The sequence below is a fragment of the Microcebus murinus genome, chromosome 6 (assembly GCF_040939455.1).
Source record: "Microcebus murinus isolate Inina chromosome 6, M.murinus_Inina_mat1.0, whole genome shotgun sequence".
Lineage (NCBI taxonomy): Eukaryota > Metazoa > Chordata > Mammalia > Primates > Cheirogaleidae > Microcebus > Microcebus murinus.
In genome coordinates, this window is record NC_134109.1 from 64,743,486 (window position 1) to 64,769,987 (window position 26,502).

At 32.7% G+C, this 26,502-nt stretch overlaps 1 long non-coding RNA gene across 2 annotated transcripts; it reads right to left on the reverse strand.

Annotated features, from left to right (window-relative positions):
• Window positions 1-13,872: 13,872 nt before the first annotated feature.
• On the reverse strand, window positions 13,873-26,165 carry LOC142871385 (uncharacterized). Of its 2 annotated transcripts, none has more exons than XR_012919636.1 (4): window positions 26,073-26,165; window positions 21,057-21,112; window positions 20,604-20,780; window positions 13,873-14,226 (listed from the first exon to the last, which is right to left on the reverse strand). It is a non-coding gene; the product is annotated as an uncharacterized LOC142871385 (long non-coding RNA). The 2 variants fall into 2 exon arrangements; XR_012919637.1 differs by lacking the exon at window positions 13,873-14,226 and adding an exon at window positions 16,535-16,634.
• Between the last annotated feature and the right edge of the window lie 337 nt (window positions 26,166-26,502).

A 26,502-nucleotide genomic window follows, 5' to 3' on the forward strand; every position in this document is an offset into this window, starting at 1 on the left:
AAGCAATATGGCACCTGCCAATCAGCTCAGGTCTGTTGGCTGGGAGGTGCCCCAAGGCAGCTCCAAGCCTGGTGCCCTGTCTGCCAGAGGCTCACCACTCATTGGTGTCAGCCATCTCTGGGCTGGTGTTAGCAGCTCTCTCCAACCGCTCAGAAGCCCACCAGCAGTCCAAAATGCAAAGGAGGGGAAATTTAACTGCTCCACCCACCCTTGTCTCTAAGCCTCTTCAGGGCCTTTCTCCTTCCTGTTCTCCTCTGCAGTTTCTTCCTGTAGAGTCTCATGTAGTTTTAGGCACCCTTTCTTCCAACCCTCATCCGATCTGTTTGTCTGTCTGTATTTTTTTTTTCACTCATCTAAAATCTATCTTTCTTGCAGAGACACTGTGACTGGCAGTTTTGCTTGTCCATCATCTTGCTTTTTAACATTTAATGAAGACATTGCAAATATTCATGTACACAGTTTGAAGTTTTGGACCATGTCTGCATGTGTATGTACCACAGAGCAATAGTTATCCAGGTTCTTAAGAAAAACAGGTATATTATTTTCCCAAGAATGAGAAATAAATGTAAATTATTAAAAATGTAAAACATTTAATCATGCCAATATTTATGTATTATCTTTTTATTGGTACTTCTCTAAATAAAGAGTGTAAATGGTGGTAGTTATAAAGCAAGTATGATAATGACCATTGAAAATTTTGTTCTGCCCAGTGGGATTTGAGGGTGTTTGAAAGAAATGAAAGCAAATGTGCATTATAATTCCATGCATCTGTAAGTAGAAACTCAGCAGAATAATCTTTATCCACCTTCCACAGTATGTAAAACTATATGTACAGGAGATGAATATAGTGAATATGATTTAAATTTAAAATGCTTTCTGACTATTTATAAAATATTTAAAGCCTTTTTCCTATTAAAGAAAAACTAGGGATTACATAAATTAACAATAATCAGAACCATTATTACTTAAGCCTTTTAGCCTCATAAGACTTTTAACCTCTTAGTCTATTTTTCCACCAAAAAATACATGAATTGTCAAAGTGACCCTTTTTAAAAATGTTTTGGTTATTTTTTTCAATTTATTTTTTTGTAAGTTGTCTCAAATTCTGATCTTATAGTCCAATTCCTATTGTTATTAATGTATATGCTTTTGTGGTCAAATTTCCTTTGTTCTACTATAATACCATAAACAACTTTTATTTAGCATTTAATTGCACTTTGTTATAACTATCTTGGCCATTTTTTTCTTGTGAACTATTGGCTTCTTGAGGGCAGGAACAGTGTCTAAAATAGAGTCATATTAACAGGAACACAAATATTTCTTGGATAAATGAAGTAAGAAAATACTTTTTAAATTTCCCTCTTGATTATACATAAGCATAGTTAATACTTATCAGGTGGCTAGAATGTATCAGACATCTTCAATAACTTACCCAGTCTCACAATAACACTGCAAGGTACCATTACTACAAATGTACAGATAAAAAAAGTGAAACACACAGACATTAAGGAATGTTCTCAAACCAAACAAATAGAAAGTGGAGCCAAGAATTGAAGCCACACAGCCCAGGGGGTACTACTTAATTATGACTCTGGGCTAATAGATTAGGATACCTATCTCACAAGGCAAAATGGTGAGTGGAAGTAACTCTCTGAATCATTTTCTTAAAACTCTTTCATCTTGGGGGAAAAAGGACTTTTAAAGCCCCTTGTTATGTGACTGTTTAAATGACCATACTAGAGCCCTATAAATGTCTGCAAAATAGCAATAGGTTGATTGTCCTTAAATTCTACAAAAGCGATGGTTAGAGAAAGAAATCATCCCTAAGAATATTTGTTAATTAAGAAATCTAATTCCTGAAATCAAAGTTGCTACAAATAGTACCATTATGTAATTAATTTATCATACTGTCATGCTGCTTAGCACAATATTCCAAAGAAAACTGTTAGTTTTTATAATATATAGATATCTTACTTTAAAAAATCATCAGAGAGATAAAATATTTTTAATGTAATGTCATTGTAAAAATGATTCAAATTCCTAGAAATAATCCAGTTGAAAAAATAAGAAATGATTTGTTTTTGTCAGAGCAAGGTATCATCTATAGAACATGTCACAATTATGAAACCAACTCTACATACAGTTCGGAGACATGCATTCCTTTCAGTATGAAGCCTTAATATTAATGCCTTGAGGATTACTAGCTCTGTTTCAACAAAAAATTGCAACATCTTTTCATTTCTTTAGGTCTTTTCTTATTTCATTACTTTCTTTCAGGATGATAAAGTTTATGAGTATTGTTCTGGGATAGTCATTGTCCTATTGTCTCTTTGATACTATAGCCTGTACTGGCAGCTCCATATTTCTGAAACTTTTATTGATTTTAAGATATCCTTTACCAAAACTCTTTGTAAACCTTGTGATATTGCACTCACCTAAAAAATAAAATGTCTCCATCAATGTGGTGTTTTACTGGACAGAGGGAAATGCAGTTCATACCTTTCCAGAACTTAGTGATAGCCATCTAGTTAAAAATGTTTTTGTATTTTTCCCATTTGAAAAATTGTATGACACAATTACCTACATATTTATACCCAGGATTTTTTTAATAAGCAAGGATAATAGGTGTTTATGTATTTTAACAGCATTCCCATTGGTAAGAGGGAAAAGAATAGTCATAATATCAAATTTGGAGAGATATGTAGAAAAATGAGCATGGAGTGGGAATGAAGAGGAAAAATAATTTTAGTTTTCTAATCTAAATGCTAAGAAGTTCATGTGTACTGAACTGATTATTTATGTATCCTGAATATTTATATTAAATGTCTCTGTGAGAAATGAAAATGCACTATACTAGATGCTTTGCAGAAATAAGAAAACTCCTTTCCTCGACTCTGGGAATCACTGTTCTCAACTCAAATAACTAAAACATCAGAATTCAGCAAGTGAAACTGATAACCACTCTTTACTTAAGCCTTGAGTTCTGACTATTGTACATAGGTCAGAAGCATGAAAAAGCTGCAAAAACATTAGAGGTTTCAGAGGAAAGGAGTATCCCCTCCTGCTCAGGAAGAATTCAAGATAGTAAGCATGTGATATGTGCTCACCTTGAAGAGCTAGGAATAGTAAAGTGTATCTAGGGGAGAAAATGCAAAAGCAAATAGAAAGTAAAGAAAAAGACATGCTTAGAGAGAGAGAAATTTGTTAAATTAAACTAAGAGTGCCAAATACATGAAGGAGTTACTTACTATAAAATATGGATAGTATTCACTTTATAGGTAGATAATGAAAGCCCTTAATTAAATGCTTTAATAAATTAAAAGTTTATAAGCAACTTTGTAATGCATTCAGCAAATAGCTGGAGAGGCATACATGACATTTAGAACTGGAGATGATTTGGACATTATTTACGCAAAAATGATAGATACACACAGAGAACATACATAAAGAGTCAAGAGTTTGAGAGAATATACATAAAGAAAGAAGAAAGTATTGAAAAAAGAGAGAAGGATTGAGAACAGATTCATGGTTTTTCTAATTTTTTAAAATGTTTTATTTCAGCATATTACAGGGGTACAAATGTTTAGGTTTACCTCTTGTACTTGGTTTCTCTATTTTCCTTCACATGGTTTACCTATTTTAAAAGAAAGAATATAAAAGATACAAAAAACAAGGCAAAAATAATTATCATCAGAGAGATTGAAGAAGATGATACTGAGAGTCATACAGCATGGAGAGGGCCAAGTTGACACACACACACACACAATCTGAGGATTATTAATGTGACTTAAAATTCTCCCAAAAGGTTAAATCTGAAGTAAGAATAAGATTTGATAGTTTATGAGATCTGAAATTTACTTACTCAGAAATGTATGTTTGATTATATGAGCTTACAATGCTATGTTCTAGGGAAGAATTTGGCCCAATATTTCTTCTTTTCTAAGAAAAAGATTGCTATACTACCCTAAGAGAAAAGAAATTTTCCACTCAAGAAGAAAAACAAATAGAAATAATTGAGTTGCTCATGAACTGGAATTAAAAGTGTACTTTAAAATTTAAAGAAAAATAAAATTTAAAATTAGACCAATCAAAATTTCTTTATTTCAGATAATGTATGGGGGAAAGGAAATGGGGAGAAGCAGTTACATTTGTTAAACGATAATAAAATGTAAATCTTCGATTTTAGATTTTTTTTTATTGACACATTAGGTAGTCGATAAATGCTTAGTAATTAAAAAAAATAGTCCAGAAAGGTCATTGGTCAATTTTAAGAAAACAGATTCTCAAGAGTGATAGGAAAAGAAAGGCAATCATGTGTTGAAAAGAGAAATCTACAAATGGAAAGTAGTCTTCCTGGTATTTTTGGTAGTTAAAAAAAGAGAAAGTATTAATAGTAGAATAAATAGAAGTATTCTTAGGCTAGAAGATTCCTTAAACTCTTTGTAGACAAATGGAGATGATCCCACGGATAGAGACTGATTATACAAGGAAAAGTAACAATTCGTAAGGAGAAGAAGGAGGATATGACAGGAGCATATGGAGATGGAGAAGGAAGACCTTTCCTTTTGAGAAAGAATATGAATCAGAAATCATAGTTAAATATGCAGATATATTTTAACCAATGGAGAATATATTTTAAATGCCTTTGACTTAAAAAATAGGTATAAGGTACTTTCTTATCTATGTATGATGAGAAAAAATGTAAGTTTGGGTTTTAAAGGTTGTAGAATTTTTTGAACTCACTGTGATGGAAAATTTAGTGGGCAATAAAAAGTTTCTAAGAAATAAAAATAATTGTTTTGATGTGATCAAGATAAAACAAGTTAACATGCTTTTATAGTGGACTTTATATGCATGGTTAATACTATTCATAAACACAGCTGTCCAGCTTGAGCACAAAGCATGGTATATGGAAGGTAGAGAATTTTCCAGGTAGTGTTGATGATAGTAATTATGGAGGTGTTAATTAAATCAAAGGATAATAGATTCTGTAACGCTAAGATTTCATCACATGGTTAACTATGATGAAGATTCTAGTTAAGCAAAACATAGACCAATGTATTGAACAAATGTAAGTTATTGTAACTTAAAACATTCCAAGCTTTTAGGCAAATTTCATTTCTTTAACCAATTACAAATCAAAGAATCTTTAAACCCACCTATAACGTGTAAGACCTCACTTTGAGATGTTGTACCTTTTAGGCCAAACCAATGTATGCCTTCCATGTATTGATTTATGACTTTACCTGTAATTTCTGTCTCCCTGAAATGTGTAAAACCAAACTGTAATCCAACTATCATGAGTCCACTTGTTCAAGGCTTCTTGGGTGTGGCTCTGGGCTATGGTCCTCAAATTTGACTCAGAATAAACCTCTTTAAATTATTTTTTAAAAAGATATATATGCCTTGTAATTGTGTGATATTGTGTTACATAGAAATATTTGATTTTAGAGTGTTTTGATTTCATGTGTAGGGGAAAAAACAATATGCATCTTGGAAAGTGTTTCAAAGCAAGGAAAGCGTCTTAATAACAGAAATGGTCTCATTGGAAATTGTCTGACAAAGTCAAACATTTTAATTATGACATCCTTTCTGAAGCAGAACCCAGTCATTTTAAAAATAGAAACAATTTATCTTTTAATTCAGGAATAATTCTGGTCCATTTTAAGCTATAGTCTTTCATAATTCTAACAATAAAGGGCAGTTTGTGAATTAATATTATTTAAAATGAATATTCCTTTATCTTTTTCCTATTGCACTTTTACAGCAAAGAACATTTAACACAGTTATCTTTGGTGAATTATACAAAATTAGTATTTTACCATTCCAGAATTCACACACATTTTGGTCTCCATTCAAGATACTTGAGAGCAGCATGAAATTAAATTCTTAGTAATAGAAGACTACTTCAAAATGGTGGGGAATCCAGAAAAAAAAAAGATAGGCTTGAACAAACTGCATGAAATAACAACTTAGAACAAATTACATAAAATAATTTAATAAACAACCAGCATGATACTTTAGTGATGTAATCTTGGAAAAAGTAATTTTGGTAAGAAGATGTGCAAAATAAAGCTTAGGTCTAATAAACTTACTGAAAGCTTATATTCAAAATTCCACTTACGAAATTTGAATTCCACCTCTGACATTGAGTAAGTGAATATACAAACAAGAGATTAAGCAGAAGAACTTAAAATTTAATAAGAAATAGCTTTCAAAATTGAGACTCTGTATTTTTATTCATATAACAAATATTTATTTAGCATGTGATATATATACATCAGACAGCATGCTAGCCTATAAACTACAAAACTCAATGAGTCATGTATTGCTCACAGTTAAGTAAGAAAGAAAGACAAAAAATAAAAAAAATAAAAATAAAGTATAATTTAAATTTCTGTTTAGATTCCTGTTTACTTTTATCTTTTATTTATCTATTTATAATTACTTGTATATGGAAAATATAGTACAGTTTGAAAGTAAAATACTAGAATTTATGAAATAACACAGTATAGAAATTACCCAGTTAGATGGCTAACTGCCTGGGCTCAACCCCTAGCTCCATCAGTAACTAATTGTAAGTTACTTTACATTTCTCACCTGTAAAATAGTATAATGATACCCCAAACCTACAGAATAAGAGAAATTATTTGCAAACTGTACATCTGACAAGGGGTTAATATCCAAAATATATAAGAAATTCAAACAACTCAATAGCAAGACAACAAATAACCCAATTTTAAAAATGGGCAAAGGACCTGAAGAAACATTTCTCAAAAGTAGACACAGAAATGACCAACAAGTATATGAAAAAATGCTCAATATCACTAATCAGAGAAATGCAAATTAAAAACCATAGTGAAATATTAGAGTTGTTATCAAAAAGACAAAATAATAACAAGTGTTGGCAAGGATGTGGAGAAAGGATGTTTCTTTTTGGTAGAAATATAAATTAATGCAGAAGTTATGAAAAACAATATGAAGGTTCCTCAAAAATGAAAAATATAACTACTATATGACCCAGCAATCCCACTACCAAGTACGTATCGAAAGGAAATGCAATCTGTATGTCAAAGAGATATCTGCACTCACCCATGATCTCACTTATACAGGGAATCTAAAAAAGTTAGTCTCATAAAAATAGACAGGAGAATGTTGGTTACCAGGGACTGAGGTGAGGTGGGGAGTTGGGGAGATGTTGGTCAAAGGAGACAAAATGTCAGTTACATGGAAGGAATAAGTTGAAGAGACCTATTGTACAACATGATGACTCTAGGAAATAGCAATATATTGTACTTTTAAAAAATACTAAGAGGGTGGCAATTAAGTGTTCTCACCACAAAAATGCTATCTATTTGAAGTTAGCATACATGTAGATATATCAAACTGGTGATTAAAGTATTTGCTTGAAACCTCTGTTATAAATTTAGACTAGACACAAATTTGGTTATTATCAGCATAGAGACAGAATTAAAGTCATGGCACTAGAGAAAATATTCTAAGGAGAAAATTTGATAATGAGCATAGCTTACACTTATAAAGCACTTAATAAGTGCCAGACACTGTTTTAAGCTTTTTGTTTATATTTTCTCATTTAATACAATAATTCGATGAAGTAGGTACTATTACCTTCATTTTATAGGTGATAAGACTGAAACACAAAGTGATAAGAGACTTACCCAAAGTTGCACAGCTAGTAAGTGGTAAGTCTGGGATTTAAACGCAGGGTGTCTGTCTCCAAAGTGCATGGATAGATTAGAGGAGTATGGAGATGAAACTATCAGATAGTTGAGAAGGTAGCCATTAAATATTTAAAAGGTAATAGAGAAGATAGCAAAAAGGAATGAGAAGGAGTGGACGAGAGGAAAATCAGGACAAAGTGATGGTGTGGAGGGTATGAATTTTTTTTTTTCATAAGAGAGTCATCGATGTTGAATACTGCTGAGAGATAAAATAAAATACAGACGAAGTATCTCCCCAGATCTGGCAAAAAGGAGAACATTAGCCTACAAATTCAGCCTAGCAGTGGAAAGAGAGAGTGCCTAAAAGGTGAGTATTTGAAGACAAGGCTATTGCATACACAGTTACTTTGTGATGTTCAGGCATGTGACTGACACACATAGAAAGTATAAAAGAATAAATAAATGTAAGAATGTAGTTTGATAATGTGGAAGCACAGACAGAAAGAGAGAGCATTGAAAATGAAGTTAGGGAAATATTAAGTACTAGACCACAAAGGTCCTTATAATTTTGAATCTCTTCATAAAAATTACTGCAAAATTACTATTTTGTTAGCAAATGTCTCACTTTATTATTTCAGAATGACACACTTCCTGCAAAGAAATCAGATTATTTCTAAAGGATTTGGAAAGAATATGTTAATTAATATTTATAAATTTTAATCCCTCATCCTTGCAAACCAAAAGTTTGGTAAGAACAGAGACTTAGTAAACCTTCATATGTAAATATTTTTAAATTAAGGTTAAATTTACATGTAATAATATGCACAGAGCATAAGTGTATCATCTGATTTATTATCTTATTGCATCAGAGAAATTAAGTTATTCACACTCGGATCAATCTAATGTCTATTCAAAATTATTTCTCAACTATGACTCTTACTCTCAGACATTCCCACAAAAAGAAAAAAGAAAAAAATCATCAAATTTGGAAATAGAATAATTAGCCCTCTGAAATCTGTGAATGCTACACAAATGTAAGATACTACGATAACATGTGTCTTAATTGCTTTTATAATAAAATCTTCTCCTAAGGAATAATGCAGAAATTACATTAATAAAGTATATACATGTAAGTAAAACTTGGATGAAAGCATCTAAAAGTGATAAATACCCCAGTAGGAATCAAAAGAGCCTAAAAACCCAAGAAAGAAAGGAAACTTTTTCTGATTTACTGATGTATTCTAAAGAAAATTTAGTGTCTTCTTACTATTGAACCATTTTTAAAGGTCTTCTTGCCAGACCATTACTTTGCTATTATTTCTCCCTTTGAACTTAAATGCTGGACTAGGAGAATGACATGTTTCCAGTGACTTCACCCCTGTTGTGCAATGATTAATCATCATGAATACAAGTTAACATCAAGCCATGGGAAACTTGTCTTCTCCCATCTAATTTGATTAATGAGTTTTATGGCTGAGATGCACTGTGAAGAAAAAGTTAAAAGTACTGGAGGCAAAGTACAATTGTGGCACATCTCACATATATTTTTAGGGAAATAGAAACAATATTGAACATAAAAATTCCATAGTTACAAAGTGACAAGATCATCTATTGGTGGTAACTATATATGACAAAAGGTTGCGATATTCTCTATACCCTGAAAATAAAAGATGAATCAATCCTCTACTATTTATTTTCTTGTTGATAGCTACCAACATACCAAGTACCCAGTGAAAGATTCATGCTTCCTTAAATTAATTTCTTTAAAAGCCCAATAGCATCAATCTTTCAGAAGTAATTAGGGTTATTCAAATATTGACATTGTCAGTCATAAGACAATGCAATTCCTTACTTAAGTAACAGTAGAGTTGCAATTATAACATTAATTAATTAGAGAATGGTCTATGACAGCTTTTTGGATTTTAATGATTCAGTGAAAAATATAATAATCTCTTTAAAAGTCAGTTGAAAATAAAGAGCAACTTTGGCAATTTTTAAAATGTCAGTACAGAGGTACAAAGAAAGTAAATTATTTTTTGTCATATTGTGGACAAGATCCTTTTTAGAATTAAGACTTACTCGCTTTTAAAAATAGGACAATTAACCCTCATTTCTAGGTATAAGACAATTTCCTGACCTAAATTTACAGATTTTTTTCCTAATGTATTATTTATAGTTTGAATATTGAAGTTCATTGACATTTACTTCTGAAATAAGTTTTTTCTTCAAACTTTTTACTTTAAAATTTTCTGTCTAATTGATATTTATGTAGATCAAAATTTAACATTTTAGTCCTATCATTCACAAAAATACATCTTTTATGATTTCACTTACACAGAATCAAAATGGGAAAGATAAAATATTACTAGTCCCTGATACATTGTCTCTTAGACATTAGACTCTACTATAATTCTGTCCAGAAATAATAACAGTAATATTAGTTTCCTAGAACTGCCATAACAAGTTACTGCAAATTTGGATTGCTCAAAGCAACAGAAATTTCTTATTTCACAGTTCTGCAGACTAGAGACCCAAAATCAAGGTGTTGGCTCATCGCCTCTCCAAAGGCTCTAGGGAAGAAAGGGTCTGGGAACAATCCTGCCTAGCTTCTCCCTGGCTTCTGGTGGTTGCAATCCTTAGCATTCCTTTGGTTGTGGTATTCTTTTGGTGTGTTTGCGTCCAAATTTTCTCTTCTTATAAGAACACCAGCCATTGCATTAGAACCTATTCTAATCCAGTATGACCTCATTTTAACTTGATTACATCTGCAATGACCCTATGTCCAAATGAGGTCACATTCACAAGTACTGGGGTTCAGCATTTGAACATGTTTTTGAGGGACACAATTCAATCCATAACAACCACTTGTAGTAACTAAAATCTAAATCCTTTGACTGGGCATGGTGACTCACGCCTGTAATCCTAGCACTCTGGGAGGCTGAGGTGGGAGGATCACTTGAAGTCAGGAGTTCCAAACCAAACTGAGCAAGAGGAAGACCCCATCTCTACTAAAAAATGGAAAGTAATTAGCTAGGCTACTAAAAATATATAGAAAAAATTAGCCAGGCATGGTGGCTCAGCTGTAGTCCCAGCTACTCAGGAGGCTGAGGCAGAAGGATTGCTTGAGCCCAGGAGTTTGAGGTTGCTGTGAACTAGGCTGACACCACGGCACTCTAACCTGGGCAACAGAGTGAGACTCTGTCTCAAAAATAAATAAATAAATAAATCTTTTCCATCACTTTAATTTTAGTCAATATTTTATAACATCAATAAACTCAAATCTCATGCATTTTTTTTTAAATTTCAGCATATTATGGGGTTACAAATGTTTAGGTTACGTATATTGCCCTTCCCTCCCCCAGTCAGAGCTTCAAGCATGTCCATCCTTTAGACAGTGTGTATCACACTCATTATGTCATACAATTTTTTAATCCTTTACTAATAAGTCATTAAAAGGTAAGTAAATCTGGTCTTAAAAGTAAGTATAAGCAGGTAGTGAGTTATCTCAATTGATTGTGCATCGTCAGTTACAGATTAAACTCCTTGTTTGATTCTTCCCCTCTTCTTGCTACTGTACTTGACTAATCTTAAAATTTATTTTAAAAAGTAAGAATAGTCAGTATGTGAATAAGACAACTACCATTTATTTTATAATTTCTTCTATTTAGTAATTAAAAGCATTTTCTTTTTTATATCCTTTATATCACATAAAATTTAAACATGAACTCAATGCCTTAAATTATTAGCACAAAAGAAAATTTCACTGTAACATCTGTTTAAAGCAGAAAATTTTATCTATCTATATAAAATTAATTTGTAAAAACTACATAATTTATAAGCATATGTACTTATATGCAATTGTATATTATACATACTTTTTTAAAAGCAAGGAAGAAGATATTTTCAGAGGTGAAATCAATGTACAAAAATAATAAAATATACAGAACTGTATGAAATATATTTGGCATGTTAATCATTGCTTTGAACCTATTTTCTGATGGCTAAAATTTTGATCTTAGCTTTTGGTAGCCAATAAAAAGAAAGAAACAAACTATATAGTGGATACTTTTTAAAAATCATTTATTGAAAATTCATATTTATTTCTGTAATAAGATTTGAGAAATAGTTCTCCTGTTGGTGAATATACTATGCTCATGGGTCAGCAGAATCAACATTGTTAAAATGTCTATACTACCCAAAGTGACCTACAGAGTCAATGCAATCCCTATAAAAATACCATCATCATTTTTCACAGATATAGAAAAAATAATTTTACACTTCATATAGAACCAGAGAAGACCCTGTATAGCAAAATCAATCCTAGTCAATAAAAACAAAATAGGAGGTATCAATTTACCAGACTTCAAACTATACTACAAGGCTATAGTCATTAAAACAGCTTGAGACTGGCACAAGAACAGGGACATTGACCAGTGGAACAGAACAGAGAACCCAGATATAAAACCATCCTCATGTAGCCAATTAATCTTTGACAAAGCAGACAAAAACATACACTGGGGAAAAGAATCCTTATTCAATAAATGGTGCTGGGAAAACTGGATAGCTACATGTAGAAGACTGAAACAAGACCCACACCTTTCACCTCTCACAAAAATCGACTCACGCTGGGTAACAAACTTGAACCTTAGGTGTAAAACTGTTAGAATTCTAGAGGAAAACGTTGGAAATACTCTTCTAGACATTGGCCTAGGCAAAGAATTTATGAAGAAGACCCCAAAGGCAATCACAGCAGCAACAAAAATAAATAAATGGGACCTGATCAAATTAAAAAGCTTCTGCACACCCAGAGAAACTGTCAAGAGAGCAAACAGACAACCCACAGAATGGGAGAAAATTTTCGCAAGCTATACATCCGATAAAGGGCTGATAACTAGAATTTATTTAGAACTCAGGAAAAACAGGACGGAAAAATCAAACAACCCTATCAAAAAATGGACAAAGGACATGAACAGAATTTTTCAAAAGATGACAGAATAATGGCCAACAAACATATGAAAAAGTGTTCAACATCTCCAATCATCAGGGAAATGCAAATCAAAACTGCAATGAGATATCACCTATCTCCAGTAAGAATGGCCTTTTTCAAAAAGTCTCCAAACAATAAATGTTGGCATGGATGCGGAGAGATAGGAACACTCCTACACTGCTGGTGGGACTACAAACTAGTTCAACCTCTGTGGAAAGCAATATGGAGATACCTTAAAGTGATACAAGTAGATCTACCATTTGGTCCAGCAATTCCACTACTGGGCATCTACCCAAAAGATCAAAAATTACTTTATGAAAAAGACACCTGCACTTGAATGTTTATAGCAGCACAATTCACAATTGCAAAGTTGTGGAAACAATCCAAGTACCCACCAATTCATGAGTGGATTAATAAAATGTGGTATATGTATACCATGGAATACTATTCAGCTTTAAGGAACAATGGTGATATAGCACCTCTTGTATTTTCCTGGACAGAGCTGGAAACCATTCTACTAAGTGAAGTATCTCAAGAATGGAAAAACAAGCACCACATGTACTCACCAGCAAATTGGTATTAAGGGATCAACACCTAAGTGGACATATAGGAGTAACATTTAACGGGTGTTGGGCAGGTGGGAGGGGGGATGGGTAAATACATACACAATGAGTGAGATGTGCAATGTTTCAGCGATGGTCACGCTTGAAGCTCTGACTCAAGCGGGGGGGGGGCATGGGCAATATACATAACCTTAACATTTGTACCCCCATAATATGCTGAAATAAAAAATAATAATAATAAAAAATGATAGAATGAATACAGCCATACCTTTTCTACAGGTGTTACAATAACAAAATCAAAGTAACATCTTATATAGGACTTTTTAAAATTAATTGCCCTTGATTCAGATGTCTGTGACCAAAAGATTGAAATCCACATGGAAATCTCTCTGGAATACTGGCACAATCCAAAGTTAAAATTTAAAATGCCCATAAATTATTGGAGGGGCTAAATATTAAACACATAAATTTTCAGGCATATTTTGTCACAAAACCAAGCTTTAGGTAAGCTTTGGTATATCCAATTCTATGTATATCCAATGTATATCCAATTCTAATGTATATCCAATTCTACTTTGCAAATTAAAGACAGTCTATATGGTTTAACAGGTCACCCATTTTTATCAAAGTTGAAAAGATATACAATCAAATAATAAATATATACAACTGAATACAAGTTGAATATCCCTTATCTGAGATGTTTGGGACCAGAGTGTTTCAGATTATGGTTTTCTTTTTGGGGTTTTATATTATTTTCATACATATAATGAGATATTATGGGAATATATACATAGCATGGAGGTAATTTTATGTCACGTTTTAAATAATATATAAAACATTAAACAAAGTTTGACTGCCTTTTGACTGTGATCTGTCACACGAGGTGAGGTGTGGAATTTTTCACTTGTGCCATCATGTTGGCACTAAAAAGGTTTTAGATTTTGGAACATTTCAGATTTCAGATTTTCAGATCAAGAATGTTCATTAGGCCATCCTGCAAAAGGAAAGGAAAAAGATAATCAACATGGAAAATGTGCAAATGTTGTGAACAAGAAATTCACAAAAGAGTAAACATGAATAACAAACACACAAAAGATGATCAAACTCATGGTATACAGAGGAATGCACATTACAACCATAAAAATATCTGTCTTAACTCATCATCAAGTTGGCAAGAATTAAAATGTTGATGCTATTCAGTTTGGCTAAAAGACAGGGAAATGAGTGCTGTGTTATATGAAGTGTGAGAGCTAAAATTGAAAGGTCAATTTGGCTGAATCTAGGTAACCCAGTGAACTTTTTTATCCATTCTAAAGAAGAAGCCACATAGACACAAGAGGACGTGTATGAGAGTGTTTGCTTCAGTATTGTAGCACAAAATTGCAAATAACTTAAATGTCCATCAATAGAGGTATGGCAAATAAATCATCACATATATCTGTCTATGGCCATATACCCGATCTCATATGATCTCAGAAGCTAAATGATCACGTATTCATATTATGCAACACTGTGTACCAGTCAAAAAGAATGAACTACAATTATGTACACTAATAAGAAAATATTTTGAAGATATATTTTTGAGTAAATATAGCAGGTTGGTTGTAAATTAGCTAAGTGTTGGAAGTCATTTACTATTTTTGTTTATGGCTCTATATTTCCTAAATCTTCTTTTTTTCTAGTAGTATATATAGAGCAATTTGTAAGTCAAGAGCTCTGCAAATGTTATCATTAATATCTATGGACAGCATATAGAAGAATGTTTATCTTCCTGTTGTTCATACTACAGAGTCATTTATCCAGTTCATACAAAAACAGGTATTGATTAATACATAATTTATATGACATAAATTAAAGAGAAAGATGGACAGAATAAAGATGGACAGATGTTCTGGATAAACCAGAACACAAAACTGGTTTATCCCACTAGAATATGTACCATTAGGCTTCTTATCAACATGGCAGTAAAAGGTTTTATATAAGCATCAATAGTTAAAGGTTGGTATCATGTCCTTATAGTTTATCCCAAAGGTATTTCCAGTCCATGGATTCAAAATTTTAAAAAACAAGTGTGAATAAATTTATATTGGTCTCGTAGATTTGTCTACAGGACAATAAAGTATAAAAGTTATCAATGATAGGATAACCATGCCAAAAGTCTGCCTATGATTGGTTACAATACATAAATACCCAAAAAGCCTGGCCTATAAGTGGCAGACTTTACAGATGAAAAGTCTAAAAAACAACTGCAAAAGGAATATATTTTTCTATAAATATATATAAATAAATCTATAAATATATATAAATAAATCTATAAATATATATAAATATCTATAAATTTTGATAAATTTGCTCAAGGGAAAGTAAGATGACCAGCAGAAAAATATATTATTCCTTAGTGAATCCATACCAGTGACAGAAAAATAGGATGAGGCCCCATCTCCAGGACCACAATCAGGGATGTCATTAATGCCTTTGATATTTCCTGAGGAGCGTTGGACTTGTGGTAACAAAATTTACATCTGCTATGAAGGTAGTCAGGAACATGCCTTTGTCACAGAAGATTTCTCACAGAGGATTTAGGAGAAAACTATTATAATTAACACAAATTATATAATAAATACCACGCAGAATAGCTCTAACTAAAATTATATGCATAAGCATAGACTTTCCCACCAAGAGTTAAAAGTATAGTCAAGTAAAATAATAAACTATGTTAATAAAAAAAGATAAAAGTTTTTAAGGATGCAATGGCATAGTTATTTCATAAGCTAGATGTTTCACAAAATCCATAAAATTAGAAGTCTTTACAATTTGCCTGTAAGATTTTCAACCAAAGGACACATATTTGTTTCTATTCTTATCACACAAATCTGTCCAATTAAGAATTTCCATCAGAGGTCTCCTCTTGTGGAAATATGTAAAATGTAAACACCTGTAACCTAAAAACATCCCTTTGGTATGTCTTTGTGACAATATCTCCCAAGTAAGTAATGAATGCACTTTTTGAGAAAGTAGAGAATTTTACTAATTAATAAATTAATCCATGCTGTATAACATCATCTGCTAACCATTGGACCCAAAGGTATCCTCATGCCAAAATATCTAATTTCTGAGAAAAATATCCAACACATGGTATGTTTCAAAATACAAATTGGAAGCTTTGCCTTACTGTTATCCAAAATGCTACCCAGACCACTAGGTTTTATTTATTTCTACATTTCCTTTGAACAGGTTAAATAAAATATATATTAAATAGTCAAATAATTAATTCAATAAAAGAAAAGAGAAACCTGTTTAAGTTTGGCAGTATGGTTTCTTTTCTTATTGTACTCAGTTACCACTAATGAGTGGAGTTTGTGTGAGTGATTGTCCACAGAAATTGTCCAAATCAAGAAGAACCTGAGGATAACAGAGATAACTCTATATTGATACAGCAAACAAAATAATTATGTAGATAATGATGGAGGTATGGCAATAATAATATCACAAACAAAAGCTGTAATTCATTGAGAGCTAAGTGCCAGATACTGTGCAGAAACACATTAGATAGATTTACTCTTCATACCAACCCTGAGAAATAGATGTGACTTTCTTCATTTTGTATCATAGGAAATGAAAGCTTAAAGTCAAAAGGCCAGCCTAAGTTCATTCACACTGCTAAGAAATGACATCAGGACTCAAAACCTGGCCAACCTAGGTCTAAAGCCTGTGTTCTTTAACAAGTACAGAGCTCCTAAGAATGGTTTTAAATCAAATGTTTCTGAAAAACAGTTTAATTCAAACTTGGTCTTTCTTGTAAATGCTTTCAGAAAGTCATAATACAAATATTTATTGGTTACATACTCTGCCCGTCTCTTCTATTGGGGATATAACAGTAACTATATTTTTTAAAAATTTTAAACATCCAATTCAGGTTACAGAACAATTTTTACTGGATAAAAACCAGCCTATATCCACACACACTTTTCTTACAGGAAAGTATATTAATGGCTATTAATTTTTTAAGCCAAAAAATGTTGGTCATACTAACCAGGTACCTGACATGATGGCTTCATCAGCTTGCATTGTCACCGTGATTAATATTTAGTAGTTTAAGGAAATATATCTATTTAAAATGAAATTAACAGTATTCCAATCAAGTAGCAGAATTAAATTAAAAGAGGAAAGCATAATAAATGTTGTCATTTCCTGAAGTTTAGTAAAAGTTTCCCATTTTTTTTCAGTTTCACTTTTTAATCCTGAAGGCATTACTTCAGTGTGTATACATTTATGCTAATCATATACCACAGCCATGGGTTCTTCTATCAATATGAAATGTTTTGTACTTGCTGTTTTTGTGCATCTTGTATTGTTATGTGCAATATACAAAATAATGTGTCTAACTATGCCATTTATGCTTTTGAAAGAAAAAGCAAATTACTTACTGAAGAGAATGGCATTTGCATGCATGTGTGTCAGCTTTCAAGCCATTTCCTTCTACAAAATATTGCTTTCTACACTTAGAAAATGCATCCATCCATCAGTTACAAACCATTTCAAAGCACTTTATGAATCTACAGAGCAAAATGTACTTATCTTACATTGGCAGTGTCCCAGCTGTTACAAAATTGCTATTGTCCTAATACTTACAAGGCAATTTTAGCATCAGTTAATAATTTTACAGGATAGATAACTTCTAAAGCATTATAAAATGACAGACATTAAACAATAGCAACTTAGCATTTTTTGAAACAGTTCATGACAGCTTAAAAACTAAAGTGATTTTAATGTATAGTCTATGCAGTTTTAGTTTCTCATTGACAATTCCTTTAGAAGATAAAAATGTGAAAATCCTTTTAAATAGTGGGTGAAAGAATAAAACAAATTTATCTTTAAAAGATATTCAGTAAAAATCTCAATTAGGAATAATGTTTCAAATCTTCCTGTACAGATAGTAGATGACAAGAATTTGAATTTATTTAGGCAGAAAAAAAATGATGGTATCATTTAATGGTAGGGTACCACAAAATAAAAAGGCATATCTATTCATTAAAGCTAATACAAAAAGAAAAATATAGCAAATAGCATTTTTATATAAATCAGTATGCATTATTTCTTCCTAAACACTGTTTTCTATCAATCTTAGTTTAAAAGCTTCAGTTAAAGGAAAAATCTGGGTAAATGCAATACATGTGTTCTCTTTTACTCCCTTTGTTTAAGTTGTTGAGATAGCCATACAACACATTTTTGGCTTGATATTTTTTCTATTCACCTTTGATAGCTAATGCCTTGATGGTACACAAAGAAAAATAGCTCTAAACAAATTACATTAATTGGTAGTTTGATGTTTTACATGTGTAATCTCTTCAAGGAAAAATTTCTTTTGATAAGAACCAGTGTGTAACAGTGGCTATTTTCATAAATGGACCTATTAAACAAAACCAATTATTCCATGAATGTTCACAAAGGCCAAGTAATTGACCACATCATAAAAATACACCCCAAATTCCTTTAGTACACAATTATCATCTTCTTCTTTATTGCTGATCACATTGATGTCACATGGGCTCATTGTACACCATACCACTTCAGAAAATCAAATACAAGTCAAATTTTCAAAGAATGTAAATTATGTTCACATATTTAATCCTCCATAGAATGCTATTTGCATATTTAAATGGTATTGCCTCAAAAATATAAAATATTCTGTGAAAAGTTTGCATAATTTGAATCCTTTTCGTGACATCGATATACCTAAAGAAAATTGTAATTCAAAAAGTCTCTTTGGGTTCCCATGAGCAGTGTATAAGTGTTCCTATCTCTCCACATCCACATCAACATTGTTGTTTTGGGACTTTTTGATAAAAGCCATACTCGAATGGAGTTAAGTGATGTTCATTGTGGTTTTGATTTGCATTTCCCTGATGATTAGAGATGTTGAGAAATTTTTCATATGTTTGTTGACCATTAGTCTGTTTTCTTTTGAAAAACTTTTGTTCATGCCCTTTGCCCACTTTTTGATAGGGTTGTTTGATTTTTTTCTTGTTAATTTTCCTGAGTTCTATACAGATTCTAGTTTTCAGCCCTTTATTGGATGTGTACCTTGCAAATACTTTCTCCCATTCTTTGTCCCATTCTGTAGGTTGTCTGTTCACTCTAGTGATCGTTTTTTTTTTTTTTTATCAATAGCTGTTCAGAAGCTTTTTAATTTAATCAGATCTGCTATGGAAAGTAATAAGGACATAACTAAAAGAACTAAAAGTAGAACTACCATTTGATCCAGCAATTCCACTATTGGGTATTTTCCAAAGGAAAAAAAAGACATTATATAATGAAGACATCTGCACTAGAATGTTTGTAGCAACACAATTCACAATTGCAAAGATGTGGAAACAACCGAAGTGCCCATCAATACGAGTGGATTAATAAAATATGGTATATGTATATCATGGAGTACTATTCAGCTTTAAGGAACAATGGTGATATAGCACCTCTTGTATTTTCCTGGATAGAGCTGGAACCCATTCTACTAAGTGAAGTATCTCAAGAATGGAAAAACATTCATCTGTCTTGGCAACTCAAAAAAATAAAATAAAATAAAATAAAATAAAAAAAAGAATGGAAAAACAAATGCCACATGTACTCACCAGCAAATTGGTATTAACGGATCAACACCTAAGTGGACATATAGGAATAACATTTATCAGGTGTCGGGCAGGTGGGGGAGGTGGGGATAGGTATATACATACATAATGAGTACGATGCACACCAACTGGGGAGTGGACATGCTTGAAGCTCTGACGCGAGGGAGGAGGGAGGGCAAGGGCAATATATGTAACCTTAACATTTGTACCCTCATAATATGCTGAAAAAAAATAATAAAAATAAAAGAAATAAAACAAGCAAAAACAAAAAACAAAAAATATGAAACTGACATATCTACAATGAAAATATAAAAAATGAAGGCAATATATAGATATTTTTTATTTATGCCTTCATATATCATCTAATTAATAACAGATATATTTAAATTATTAAATATTTATTTACTATTGCCTTTGCTAATATGTTTATTAGTAATTTGCACATAATATTACAGGTTTTGTACAACATAACTGAATTTTAAAATATTAAACAAGTAATCTTGATACTGAGAGAGTAACATTTTAATTAAATTTGTAATTAGAAAATGTCATCAAATTCAATCTTTTTAAATATTAAACTCAATAATATATGTTGATCTCCCTGATTTTTAGTAAGAATGCATATAACAGCAGTGATAACAAATTTCTACTAATGAAAGCAAAGAAAATTTTATTTGGGGGGAGTGTGGATATTGGGAAGTCCCAGTTTTTACAAACAAACAAACAGCCAAAGACTTTCCCTCACCTTTATTGTTGGCCTTGAAGTTATTTTAGACTCTCCAGCATCCAGTCCTTGAAGTATGTTTATAATATTTCTCAAATAGGTCTTAGATACATTTCTATGTTTCTTCTCTCCCTATTATATGTTCATTCTTTATTGCTACCATGTAGGTTTAATCAAATGAGGAGACTCTTTCCAGTCCTGCTCTCAAAAGGGAAGGAGATCAGACATTTAGCATGCAGGGCAATGAACTTGAATTTATAGCCTAAATTAAATCTGAAGCCAGTACCTGGTGATTAGACTACCACAGTAGGAGATTCTAACATAATTTTTAAGCATACGACTAAGAACTTAAGAACTAAGATATTTATCATGCTGTTGAGTCCCTAGACCTAAAAATTTGTTGCTAACTTAGTTTTCTTTACTAACTTTTCATACACACCTGCATTGCATGAATTATTAATGTAAATAAATTACCTTTTGAAGTACTTGTATTACTCAGATGCACACGAACTGGTTTTAGGTAAGGAACCCTGAAGAGCAAAATGTGACAATTTGAGCAGGAAAATTTCATAGAGGAGCTACTAGCATGGTGTTATGAACTTTGAATATAACTGTAGACACTATATTGTTTCTAATAAATTGGTCCAAAATTAATTTATCTAAAATGTCCTCTAAGAAGTCTCCATTGCTTTCATTGGTCTAGTGTAGAGAAGACTGACCTAAATCTGAGGAATAATGCAGACTGTTTTGATTTCCAGAATGTTCTATTCACTAAAGTCAACATGATACTGCACCTCTGAAGTTTGCTAAAAGTCACTCATCCCAGTTCTATTTTATTGAAACTGTCATTTTGAACAGCTGTCCTAATGCTATTGTCTACTGATGGGAAAAGTGTCTCTATTTGGTGTGAATGCAACTTGCAACAGATGTTCAACTCTGTTAGAATCTACCCACAGCATTAAGTTGCCCCTCACATCATGGTAGACGTTCTGTGGATGATAACCAGACTAGCATATCTCCTCCAAGCCTTAGAATGACTCCTATCTTTTGTATATGCAGTAATAGTGTAGCACGTACTCTGGAGCCAGAATGCCTAGATTAAATCCTGCTGTAGTATTTTTCTATGTGTGGCCTTAGGAAAACTGATTGACCTCGCTAAATACCTTTCCTTATTTATGAGTATGGTGATGATATGAATTACCACAGAAGGTTAGGCTTAATTGATTATAGGTATATAATCGATATTCAATGCTTTTGACGATGGTACCTAGCAAATATTAAGCACTCAATACAAGCTAGTTATCATTTTTAACATGTTTTGCTTCATCATCTCCTACCTATTAAGTCTATTCTTTATCAGAGTAACTCAGAAATCTATTTAATTCAGTACATTTTTGTTAATACTCATAAACTAGAAAATAACATACTGAGTTAAGTAGACCGTGCAGGGAAATAATATTTGAAAGGGGAATTTTGATATTTGCAATATCACACAACTGTTTTCAAATAATAAATTATATAATTGTTTATCTTACTTCAGAAGAAAGTTTTAAAATTAAAACTAATAACTGTTTCTTACAATTGTATAAACATATTCCAATATATAGTATTAATATATAATATAAAATATATAATATAACAATTAAGTGGAAGTTTATATAAAAATCATAATTGAAGCAAGCATACAAATCCTTAAAATTTGAGGCAAGATGACTAAACCTTGTAAAATTAGAGGTTCCAGGAATATAAAGCATATTTCTACTATTCTTGCTATTATATTAATAGCAAATGAAGTGTTGATGCTGTTTTCTTCTGGTTTATCCATTAAACTTTCATTTGATTTTTTTATATGTTGGGTAAAGTTTATTTTAGGGACTTATTTGTCTTGAACATGCAATTTCATGTACCTTTCTAAAAATAATTTTTAAGAATACCAGGATGAATTCAATATTAAGCAGATCCATTGAAGATCAGAATCTAATTCTCAAATAGAGAGTAGGTAACAAAAAAATTCTCATCATATAAAAGAATTATGCAGAAAAGAAATGTTTATGGCTACTATGATAACAATAAGAAAAAAGTCATGAAACAAATAGGTTTGTTTCAGAGAAGTCTTTGAAAGTAGCTTCGTGTTATGTTAGTTTCATATAAAAATAGATAAGATAATGTATGAAAAGGGCTTAAAGAAGAATTTGGCAAATAGGAAGCTTAGTTCATGCTTGCTATTATCATTCATCATTATCATTATGTTATATAAATGACCTTATCTTTTCAATATTCATCTCCATTTAAGTATAAACTCCTTGATCAAGGGTCAAGAGGGTACACCGTGAGTGCTAGGAATATGCTGAATAATTGATTGTTTTTCAGACTCTGCTTTCACCCAAACATGTCCCCTTTTAGTTTAATTATAGCCCCCCTCTAGATTGGTACTTCAAAACAGTGATTAACAACCCATCTCATCCTTAGTTTAAGTCTATAAACATAGTAATATTAATAGTAAAATTTCCATTGTAACAATAAGGAATACTGAATGAACATTCAGTTGGCTACAAGATATAAGATAGAGGCACTGCGTCTTTCAGTTAAAGGAGCAGCTAATGATAGCTCGGGGATTGACATTGCTATTCTCATACGGGCAATACCCAATAATGCCCCCAAAAAGGTTGTTTTTTTTTCCCTCAAGCATGACTACTGGTAATTGGGCAAAAGAACTTTATAAGAAATTAACAATTTAGTTGTCTTGGTTTTTTGTGTTTTTTTTTGAGACAGTCTCACTCTGTTCCCCGGGCTAGAGTGCCGTGGGCATCAGCCTAGCTCACAGCAACCTCAAACTCCTGGGTTCAGGCGATCCTTCTGCTTCAGCCTTCCAAGTAGCTGGGACTACAGGCATGTGCCACCATGCCCAGCTACATTTTTCTATATATTTTTAGTTGGCCAATTAATTTCTTCCTATTTATAGTAGAGATAGGGTCTCACTTTTGTTCAGGCTGGTTTTGAACTCCTGACCTCGAGTGATCCTCCCGCCTCGGCCTCCCAGAGTGCTAGGGTTACAGGCGTGAGCCACCGCACTCGGCCTGTTTTGTCTTTTAAAACATAATAGCTATACAAATTATAACTATTCACTTTAAATTAAATTGGCCAAAAGTTGCATTATTTCAGTAATCTACAACTTCAAAATAAGAAAAATTGAAAAAAAATCACTGTTGCCCATCCATGATGATATAGTGAATAAAAGACAGAAAAGCTTTTATTAAAAATAGCAATCTAGTCGAGAATATTTGTAAAATCAGCTTACACCTTCAAGATGAGGTGCCCTCTTTTTTCTAATGAATTAAATCAGTTTGCCATTTTTGTTCAGTATGAATATAGAATTTTCAATGATTAAAAAATATACTGTAAAAATAAAAATTCACTCTTAGCATGTCGGCACATACACAAAAATCCTAGTTTAAAAGGTATAATTAAATGAATATATAAACTTGAAAATTAAATCATGATATTTTCAAGGTAAATAACATTTTCAGAATTCACTTTCCCGTATGTGCTTAAATGACTATACTTTTGACAAGGCTTTGATGTCTCAACAAACTCTAATATTATATGAGATATAATCCAGTAGGAAATCTTCACATATATTACTCCACAGTCACCTTTTGATCTCATCTTAGTTTTCAATAAAAGTATCTTTAAATTGCTTACATTTCAAATAATAGATAGGATTCTCTTGATAAAAATAGTATTTTCTTCAAGAATTTCTTGAAGCATAGAGATTCAGGTCATGAATAACTTTTTTAATCAGTTGCCCCCTTTTTATAACATATTTTATTTGTCATCTTCCATAGAAGATCCTGAAGTTATTTATAATATCTGTGATCTTTAAGTAGAGGGCATGTATGATGACTTTCCATAGCTGGGAACATTAATGGTACTAAAAGGCAAAGAGACAAACTTAAAGTTGCCTATGGACAAACTTTTTCATAGGATTGACAAACGTTTCAAAAAGAAGCAAGAAGGAGAATCATAGACTTTGCTATTCACAGATCAGTCCATATTTCTTTAGTACTATACTCAAAGTGATTTGTGATTAATATACTTCAAACGATCACCATAATATGCATTAACTAGTTGGTGTTTGTTACATGCTATGGGGATACGATTGATGTATGAGATATCAAATTCTCCCTCAATGTAACCCGGAAGATAAACTATTGGAAACAAATTTGAGAGGAAAATCATGTGTTAATACACACAGAGCAGTCTGTAAGTATTCCAGGGGTACTATCTACAAGCATCTTGAGAGGTATTCATATATAAATTTCTTTCCCTGCAACTCTTCTCATACTTTATCCCAGTAAAAGTTAAAGTAATATCCACTAAGGAAGGAGGAAGATATGAACAGGGTCACTTTCTTCTAGATGGGGAAATAAAAATCCCTTCAATCCCTAGGGGGAAAAGCCAACAAGGAAAGACAGAATGAAGAGAAAGGCATGAGGTCAATAGTGAGTGATTTTTTTTAACATTCTCCCTACCCAGAAGAATAGAGGAGTCAGAAATGGCACATAATAAGGTGTGTGTGCGTGTGTGTGTGTGTGTGTGTATTCGATCACATAGAGTATTTATTTCAATTTAGTCAGAACACTAGTTTATATGAAATCATTAAGGACTTCAATTGACACAATATGGCTTTTCAAATCATTGGAAGTAACTAACCTTGATATACGTTGAAAGTATTTTCTCAAACCACTTGGATTATCTTAGATGAGGGAAATTCATCAGGGTTTACTTTTGCCAAGTTATTTCAAAAAGTTTTAAAAAATTAATTTTGACTTAAAGGAGAGTTGCCAAATACTACAGAATTCTTATGCACCATTCACCTGCTTTCCCATAATGCTAACGTCTTTTATAACCATATTGTAATTATTAAAACTAGAAAATTAACAATAATACCATAGTATTAACATATACACAGACTATATTAGAATTTTGCCAGTTTTTCATTAACATCGTTTTTTCCAGTTACTTAGTATTGCTTTGCCTTTCATGTCCTTGACATATTTTATTTTTGAGACAGGGTCTCATTCTGTTGCCAGGGCTAGAGTGCAGTGGAGTCATCATAGCTCACCATAGCCTAGAACTCCCAGGCTCAGGTGATCCTCCTGCCTCAGCCTCCTGAGCAGCTGGGACTACAGGTGTGTGCCACCACTCCTTGCTAATTTTTTCTGGGGTGGGGGTAGAAACAGGGTCTTATTATGTTGCTCAGGCTGGTCTTGAATTCCTGGCCTCAAGCTATCCTCCTGCCTCAGCCTCCTAAACTGTTAGGATTATAGGTGTGAACCATCATGCCCGGATCTTGACACTTAAAGAATTCATGCCAGTTACTTTTACAATACCCCTCAATTTGTGTCTATCTGTTGTTTTCTCATAATTAAATTGAGGTAATGCTTTTTTGGCAAAAATAAAATCAAAAATAAAATCAAACCTGCGTACCTGGTTCCGCACCCGCAGCGCTATCATCCTGCACCTCAGCAATGGCAGTGTGCAGATCAACTTCTTCCAGGACCATACCAAACTCATCTTGTGCCCGCTGATGGCAGCTGTGACCTACATTGATGAGAAGCGTGACTTCTGCACGTACCGTCTGAGCCTCCTGTAGGAGTACGGCTGTTGCAAGGAGCTGGCCAGCCGGCTGCGCTACGCCCGCACCATGGTGGACAAGCTGCTGAGCTCGCGCTCGGCCACCAACCGCCTCAAGGCCTCCTCATAGGCACCCTCGGACTCGTGCCCTCCCCGTTCCCACCAGCACCTGGGGCCTGCACTGGTCAGTGCCCACAGTGCTGTTTTTGCAATGTGGCCCCCAGCCCTGGGGGCTGGGCAGAGAGCTGCATTGTCCTTTCCCGTGGGGGTTGCTGTGTATAAG